A 9,624-nucleotide genomic window follows, 5' to 3' on the forward strand; every position below is an offset into this window, starting at 1 on the left:
TTATCACATTATCCTCTGGATTAGGTATCTCTACCTCTCCTTCCATGCCTTCTTCCAAGCGTTCATTTTCTCCTTGTCTCCTACGTCTAGCCATTTTAAATGCGTCCCACTTGGCGTGCCAAAAATATATGTTGGCTTTTTGGCTTTCGAAGGTTATTTTTGTAATTATGAGCGTGCCAGCAAGGATCAATTAGTCCTTACAGAATTTTATTGCCAACCAATTATCAGACGATTGTGTTGTAGTTCTTTCAGCCTCAATGAAGAGGACTTTTACTGGTGGCTTGATTTAGGAGAATTTAAGCACAAGAATAGTTGAATAAAGAGCAATTGAAGCATTTCATTAGTATGAAAAACTTGCAATGATCTAAACTCAGCCTCGTAGAGGTTTACAGCGACAATCTACTTGAAATTACTCCTATGAATGAAGTGCAGTGCAGGAATTTAAAGTACAGGAATGTAAAGAACAGGAAATATAAAAAATGGAACAAAATATGTAAAGTAAGACTGGTTTTTTTGGATCTGAGTCTGGGGCCTTTTTCTGGGGTCTTCCCTGCTATTTATACTCCTTAAAGATGACCATCGAATTGCACTTCAAACCGTTGAACTGCTCCTCCGTGGTCGTTGATCATGCTGCCTTATGAGTAGTTCCACTATGCCATCACTTGCAGTTAGGTTTCCTTCATATATTTGAATTTGAATGTGAGTAGCTGTTGAAGCAACGTCACCTTGCATCTCTTTGTTGATCCGCTGCTACTCAGATCTTATAACAATCAATATTAACTGCCACGTGTACGATCAGGATCGAAGACTTGAATGGTCTCCCCATATTACCCTTACTTTGCCACACGTTGAATTGTAACTGGCTTGCACAAAATATGTAGCCAACAATAACTCAATGATTTTTTCCTTGTGCTAATTATAGGACAACTTGCTCGGGAAGTTTACAAGAATATTAGGAGAGAAGCTTCTTGTCTGAGAATTCAGAGAGATTTTCGTATGCATCTTGCTAGGAAAGCTTATAAAGAATTGTGCTCTTCAGCTGTTTCTATTCAGGTTGGCATGCGTGGAATTGTTGCACGTGATGAGCATCTCTTCAGAAGGCAGATTGGTTTTTATGGAAAGCTTTCGTTGCTGTATTCTCTTAGACTACTTGACTACATGAATTGTGCATTTGGATGTATTAGTAGGAACTCCACCAATTTCTTTTTACACTAGCTTCTGTTCAACTGGGTTCTTTAAAATTACCATACTATAAGCATTTATAATAATGTTTTTCTTTTGCAGAGCAGTTTGAAAACTGTGTCAGAATCTCTGAACACTTCTTGATAGGTTTAAAATTAGCACAATTTCAAAAAAAAAAAAAAAATGAAAAAGGATATCACGACATTTTTCAAAACGCTAGTAAACCCTAAATCTAACGGTCATATGTTTTTAAAAAGATATGATGGCGTTTTAAAAACGTCGCTAAATATCACAGTGACGTCATGGTATTGTGATTTAGGACATTTAGCGGCGTTTTTAAAAACGACGCCTATACTAATATCACGACGTTTTTAAAACGCCACAAAGCTATAGCGACGGCCACGTCCTCGACGTTTGGTGCTAAGCATCGCAAAAGGAATTTGCGGCGTTTTTGGAACTTATAGCGGCGTTTTTAAAACGCCACTAAAAGTTTGTTTTCCAACAGTGAGTCCACAAATTATAAAGGAATTATGTGGTTATTTTCAAACGTTAAGGGGTTAAACCGTACATGACCTAAACCATAGGAATAAAGTGAAGTTTGTCCAATTTTTAAAATTATTTTTAATTTGACAAATTTAAATTACCTTAGTCAAATTATGTGACCTAAATGATGGACATGTATGGTCTTTTAACTTTTAGTAACAAAATTCTGGACTCGCATTTGGCCGACAATGATATCATAGCAAAAGTTGAAACATAAAAACGTCTTTCTCGCTATAAAGTTTATTCAAAGTGGAGTATAAATAAAAATCAGGTGCTGACAATGTTTCTCACTAAAATTGAATTGAAAATTCAACATTGGGATTTGATTTGGCTACTCTTGCAATGTTATTGGGGTACAAATAAAAATAGTGCACTATCTAAAAAAAATAGCTCAATGTGGACCAACCCAACGCGTTAGAGGCGTACACACATTTTTGTTGATGCTTTTGTTTTGTCATTCTCAATGCAATGGCATCATTACAAAATAAGAGAAATTAAAATATAAATTTATTTTTATCAAGTGTTTGGATAAGTTTGAAATTAGATTATTTTCAATGGTTCATTAATTATTTTATTAAATTTAAATTTGATAGAAAAATTTATTTTTTGTTGATTTAAATTAGTATCAATTTTTTCATCAAATCTAGGATTTTTTAATTTTTTTATCAAATTGAGAATGAATGTGCATTTCACCAAATTACTATTCATAGTCGTTAGATTTTTATCACCGGATATCCCCGGATGATCATCTTAAGGCAAAAATTTGTGAAAAAATTACACTGGTTGGTCGACCAGTCGGACATCCACCCGATCAACCAATATTCTGATAAAGTTTTAAGAACCTCCATTGGAGCACTTGAAATCAAATCGAGTTTTTACTCAAATTTAGTGAAAAAAAAAAGATACACAGTTGAAAATGCGCTTAATAAGTTATTTTAGTTAAATAGTCAAAAAAATTATTATAAATTAGTAAATCATTCTCTTTATTTTTTTTATAAAAATTTAAAAAATTAACTAAAATAGTTAATGTTCAAAACAATGGCGACTTATTTATTTATTCATTATTATTTGGTGTAAGTGTTTTTTTTAATGTATCACTTCTATATTATTTTTTTTTTACCCATAATAAAATTATTTTGAAATTGTCCTACTTAAATATTATTTTTTCTATGAAATAATTATTTCTATGAAATAATTCTTGGGTTTCGTTTTGAAAAATTATTAGGTGTTATAAAGCAATGCTTCATTGCACTTAGTAATTGACATATATTTTTTTTAATTGTTTTTAAAAAATTTAATACAAAAGTAGTACTAGAATCAATATCTTAATTAATTTGAAATATTATGAACTTGCTCAAAAAATACTAAAATATTTTCTCGTCATTTGAGTTTTATTCGTTGCATGGTGTACCTTTATTAGAGCAATGCCTATGCATATAAATTATATATATATATATATATATATAAACTAAAAAATCTATCAAACACTTATAGTAGTATGGATCTCACTCACACTTATGTAAATATTTGATAAATTTTTTAATAAAAAGATAAATTATAAATACACTGCCTGAGGTTTGATTAAAATATAAATTATTTCTTATAATTTCGGAAATTACATTCTACCCCTCTGAGATTTCTAATTTCATAACAAATCGCCTTTTTTTATTAATAAATCATCAAGTTAATTAATAATTTTTAATGATATTAGAAACATGTTTCAATTAATAATTTAGATAATTTTATTATTATATAGGAGAGCAATTATGAATTTCATTTTTTTAATTAATTCTATTAAATAAAAAATACTAACAATGAGGTATTTGTAATTTTTCAAACCACAAGAGGCAATCTGTACTTTAAGCAAACCTCATGATATGTATTTGTAATTTGTCGTTAATAAAACATTTAGGCCATGTTTGTTTGGCTTTTTAGAAAAGTGAATTAGATTAATAGTTCGTGTGACCCACTCAAAAAGTGTTTGGTTAGGGACATGAGTAAAGAGATTAACTATTCACTTAGACTAGTAATCCCCCTATGTGGTAGGACTAATAAAACTATGAGAAGGTTGTGATTAGAAATTGAGTGAGGGAATTAGAGTATCATTAAGCAAAAAAATATATTTTTTAGAACAAAAAAAAAAAAATTATAATATTAAAAAAAATACTATCTATAATATTATTAATCCAGTAGTGTACAAACAAATATGTTTTTATCCTAAATCTCTAATCTAACATCAACACACTAATAATCCTATCACTGTGTGCTTTTTATTAAGAAAAATATACTATAATAAGATATAGTACATGTATGTACAGATAGTGATCTTGGGAAATTATTAAATAATTTCGGAATATCATGTGGCCGTACTCCAAGTCAATCATCAATTACCTAACCCCATGTTCCTCATTCTCAACATAAATCATGGGCCCCTGCCCCTCTCCATCAATGAAACCTTATGAAATATCACGTGTTCATTCTCCAGAAATACTGAATAATTACCCATAAATCTTAAAGAGGATTGAAGAAGATTTGTATTATTGAAGTATTCAATCCAGTACAGTAATTGATTTTATCTATATATTTTTTTTATTAGCCAAAAAAAATCTTTTTTGATGAAGGAGGAGCTCATAACATCAAGAAAGGAAAGAAGGTGGGTGCAAAGAGTAACACGAGATATATCAATCCAAATTAGGTTGGCAGTAATATGACCGCCCGATCCCTTGCAAACACACCATTAGAAGTTGGTGAGAAACCAACCAACACTACCAAAAAAAACACTTTTTGCGACCGCCACATGCTGTCGCAAATAATAAAAATATAGTCGCAAAAAACTTTTTGCGACAGCCTATGCAACCGCACATGGGGGATGTAAATGTGGGGGTGGCAAATACTCTTTGCGACGACAAAACAACGATCGCAAATAATTTGCGACCGCCTAAACTACTTTTTGCGACAGCCATTTTTCCGTCACAAAAAAATTTAAAAAATTAAAAGCACTTTTAGCGACCAATGTTTTACTGTCGCAAATAATTATTTATTAAAAAAAATCATATATGGGTTTGCTACAACAAAAAAATCAATTACAACCACCAAACAATTTTTTGTAAATGAAAATAACAAAATTAACAAATTAATTAAATTTATAATATCCATTAACCATCCTTAAATACATTGTATTAAAAAATTCAAGTCTTCAAAAAAAAAAAAAAAAAAAAAGAAGAGCAACATAATATTTGGCTCCCAACATTAACCGCTCGATCATATCAACTATTCCCTCAACAAAAATCTGCAAAAACATATATCAATCTGGACTTGAAAATTTAATGCACTGCAATGTGTTAGTTTAGCTTGAAATAATCAAAATAAAACTATGCCAGTGACCTCTCTCTATGGCAGATCAGTGATTTGCAACAAGAGTTTCAATTACCTTGAAAGCAACTTCAGGCTTAACTATGGGATCACTTAATCATGGCGTTCGGAATTATATAACATCTACCCATATGCATAATCATGTGCCTATATTCCAAATAGCAGAAAAATCAAGAGAAAACTAAGATAACCTTCCATATTGTGAATACACACTACAAGAAATTGCATTTTTCGCAACGCAACAAAATATGTTGCTAAAAGGGAAAATTCGTTGGCAAAGAGTTTTGCCAACACACAAAGCTACGTTGGCAACCCGTAGGCAAAAGTGAGTTGGCAAAAGTTTTTGCCAACGAAATTATCATTGTGTTGGTAAAAGTAATGCCTTTAGCGATGAACATAGTCGTCGATAAAAGTCTCCATCCATCGTCGGCAATTTGCCTTGCATTGGTAAAAGTCATTCAAATATGATGATTGTGTGGCACTTTTCGCGACACAAATTTGCGTGGGCAAAAAATATACTTTTACCAACAACATATGCGTCGGCAAAAGTAAACTTTTGGCGACATATTTACGTCGGTAAATGTTGCCATTTGCCGACGATTTGTTTGTCGCTAAAGCTTTACTTTTGGCAACAAGAAATTGGCGTTGGCAATTTACACTACAACAAAAGTAACCTATGGTGACGAAAAGTAGTGAAGAAAATAAATTTTGTCACTAAATAAGAATAATTCGTGACGAATTATAAAATTTTGTCACATATAACAAAAAGATAAAAATAATAGGTGACGAAATTTATTTTCGTCAACAAATACTTCTTTTTAGGTGAGGAAAAATTAAGTTTCATCACCGAATGTTTTCCCGCTAATTTTTTTTTGGTAACGCCAAAATTTTGAGACTTTTGGTGAGAAAAAAATTTGTCACCAATTGTAAAATTATTATTGAGGAATATATTTTCGTCACCAATAATTTTTTTTATATATTTTATGAGAAACTTGATTTTAAATATTTTAAGACCATTTGGTGAGAAATATATTTTTGTCATTAATAATTTTTAATATTTTGGTACTTTTTAGTGAGGAAATTATTTTGTCACTAATTTTGGAGGAAAAATTGTGACATATTGGGCGGTAATGAAAAAAATAGACTACTAACTTCCCCCTCTCCTTTTTTTTTTTATCAGTTTTCCTCTCCCCTCTTTCTCTCTCTCTCTCTCTCTCTCTCTCTCTCTCTCTCTCTCTCAAAACAAAACACAAGTTAATTAGCCCTTTAAGTAACCTATGGTGACGAAAAGTAGTGAAGAAAATAAATTTCGCCACTAAATAGAAATATTCCATGACGAATTATAAAATTTTGCTACATATAATAAAAAAGTGAAAATAATAGGTGACGAAATTTATTTTCGTTAATAAATACTTCTTTTTAGGTGAAGAAAAATTAAATTTCGTTACCAAAGGTTCTCTTTCTAATTTTTTTGGGTGGCGCCAAAATTTTGAGACTTTTGGTGAGAAAAATATTTATCACCAATAATAAAATTATTAGTGAGGAATTTCGCCACCAATAATTTTAAATATTTTTTTTTGAAAATTTTGATTTTAAATATTTTGAAACTATTTGATGAATATTTTTGTCGTCAATATTTTAACATTTTAAAATTTTTGGGGAGAAAATTATTTTATCACTAATATTGGAGGAAGAAGTTTGTGATATTAGCGGTAATGAAAAAAAAAAACCTACTAATTTCCCCCCCTCCCTTTGTTTTGGTGTTTCAGTTTTCCTCTCATTCTTCTCTTGCAAAACACACGGTCTTTGCCATCAGCCCCCCTTCTCCTCCTTCAACTTTTTCTCCTCCTTCAGCGTCACCACCGACATCACTCGTTCTCCTTTAGTGCCACCACCGACGTCACCCACGTTCTCTTCCGAGCAATCATTAGCGCCGCCGATGTTGCTTATTCGAAAAATAAAATTTAAAAATTTTAAAAAATTAAATATATATATTATATCTGACTAAACAAAAATTTAAAATTTAAAATATATATACATATATAATTCACTCCACCATTGAAAAATAAAATTTACTTGAGATTATTGTTTGAAAAAAATAATTCTCTAAAAAATATTTTTTTTTGAGTTCATCAGACCACTTGGTCTGTCTCTCTTTCCATCCTTTTCATTCTCTCATCTCTCTCTCATTTGTGCTCTCCCAACCCAGAACCTTCTCATCACCGACCCCCTCACTCTATCTCATCAACGATTGTGAGAGTCTTTCTCCCAATCCAGAACCTTTTCTTCTCGTTGTCGATCGATCTCTCGTAGTCGACATCCTACCCCCCTCTTTCTCTCTATCTCTTTCATCTCTCTTCGGTGAACAATAGTTGACGAGGATCTAACATCACAAACCCCTCTTCGATGAACATCAGTCGACAAGATCAAAGATCACAAACCCACATCGCAAATCGAAGCCCTATTCATAGATCACATATTACAGGCCCAAACTCGCAAGCATATTGAAATATAGGTATTTCTTGTTTAAAATTTACTTTAGATTTTGGAATCTTTGGTTGAGATTGTTGTTGTTTGGTTGAGATTTGTTAAAATTTGTTTGAGATTACCAATAATTTTTTTGAAATTGATTAATGCTGTTGTTTTCGGTGAATTTGTTTTTTTTTTTTAAATAAAAAAAGTTTGTATGAATCTGTTTAAAACAGATCCAAAAAAAAAATTTGTTTAAAGAATTTTGTTGTTAATTTGGTGAAATTTGTTTGAAAAAAAAAATTAACTATGTTTTAATTGACAAGGTGTGCCAAGATGCATTTGATTTTAATATGCCTGTGAATTAATAGACAATGTGATTTATAGGCAACAAGCTCATCCTCAATTAAATGTTTAGGTTCACTCCTTAGAAATAGAAATTGAAGATGGCAGTTATGTGGGCATGCCATTTGTCCTTGTGTCAGGTGGGAAGTGGATAAAGAATGATGGTTTAGACTTCTATGTTAAATTTGATACTGGATACAAGCAGGAGCAAAAGGTTGCTTTCAGTTATAGGTTTCTTTTTCTTATTTGTCATCCCACAACATTTTTTAGATATATTGATTAGGCATTGTTTTCCTGAAAAGGATGCTGGTGATGGCCAAGGTACTGCAAAGACATTGTTGGATAAAATAGCCAATATGGAAAGCGAGGCACAAAAGTCCTTTATGCACCGGTCAGTAATCTTTGGATACTTTGATAGTCTTTTGTTTTTTTTTTTTAATGCCTTACCTTCTGGTATCTTAGGTAAATTTTATGTATGGTTAGTTTCAGCGTAGTATTATGATTTGAGGAAATGAGTGTTTTGGCTTTAATAATAGAACTTAACCTTTAATGTTTGCTTTTTCACATTTGTTCTGTCAATGTGCATATGTTGCGTCTGTGTGTTGTGAGCATTGCTTCTAGAAATACGTTAGTTGAGTAAGCCTAGGTAGTCTATGAGTATTTTGTAGTTTCATCTTTTTCTATTTCATGGATGTTGTAAAATTTAGATTGTTTTCAGTATCTTGCATAATAAACCATATGTGGTAGTTAATTTCAAGTGCAGTAGTGTAGGCTTCAAGAATGGAGGGCTTGGACTGGACTTAATAGATTTTAATCTTTTATGTTGTGCTTTTTGGGGCAGAAATATGATAGCTTTAACTTTATTTTGGTCCTCTTTGGTTTCAGACCATTTCATCCTCACAAAAATTATGCTTTTATGGTTTTAATGTGGCTCAACCCTGCCTGTGTAATAAATGCTCACTGTAGGAGCAATAACCACTAGGACAATTAAAAAGGACAATTAAAATGCTTTACACCTGGTTTGATTCTACACTATTTCTTTTGTCATCTTTCATGTAATTTTTGTTTTTGGCTCATCTTGATTGTGGCTTATGATGAAATGGCTATTACTGTTGGTATATATACAATCTGTCATGCATGGAACTTCAACTAATATTTTTGGTTTTATTTGCTAAATCATGTTTGGGGTGCTGATTTGGTTCATTGTTATTGAAGTTGTAAGTGTCAGAAATAATCACTTGCATCAGTCTGAAGAACTTAAATCAACTAGGCATGACTTAGAAGGCTCTTGGGTGGCAAGGTAATGAATAGAGTAGTTATCGGATTTGAAATTTCAAATTTCACCAAAAATTGAGACAAAAATTACGCATTGTTTTGATGCTTGGCTTGTTTAATAATCGAGTCAAGTTTGAGTAGAGAGCTTGGTTTGAATGGTTTCGTAGACACAAAGATATATAAATTAATGTTTATTTTAATAATATATCAAGTATATTTGTATAGGTTTATTTTTTTTAATTTTTTATTGTTTATATTTAATGTTTGTGCAAACTTTCATATGGTCGAAGTTTGCTTATTGTTTACTGTTTGTTAATTTCTAGTTGGTCATAACAGATAACTTTTTCTTGGACATAATCATGTTGGTTGTTCTTTTGTTTAGTAGCAATCAAACATTGTACACTTTTAACTTTTTTATGTCTGGCCCCCTCTTACTTT

General features: G+C 31.4%; 1 long non-coding RNA gene across 2 annotated transcripts; it reads left to right on the forward strand.

Moving 5' to 3' along the window:
- Positions 1–7,261: 7,261 nt before the first annotated feature.
- On the forward strand, positions 7,262–9,375 carry LOC145803338 (uncharacterized). Of its 2 annotated transcripts, XR_014345441.1 has the most exons (4): positions 7,262–7,612; positions 8,052–8,125; positions 8,214–8,302; positions 9,127–9,375. It is a non-coding gene; the product is annotated as an uncharacterized LOC145803338 (long non-coding RNA). The 2 variants fall into 2 exon arrangements; XR_014345442.1 differs by lacking the exon at positions 8,052–8,125 and having other exon boundaries at positions 7,267–7,612; positions 9,127–9,373.
- The last annotated feature ends 249 nt before the right edge of the window (positions 9,376–9,624 follow it).

This window comes from Camellia sinensis, chromosome 11, assembly GCF_055761805.1.
Source record: "Camellia sinensis isolate YWXY chromosome 11, ASM5576180v1, whole genome shotgun sequence".
Taxonomy (NCBI): domain Eukaryota; kingdom Viridiplantae; phylum Streptophyta; class Magnoliopsida; order Ericales; family Theaceae; genus Camellia; species Camellia sinensis.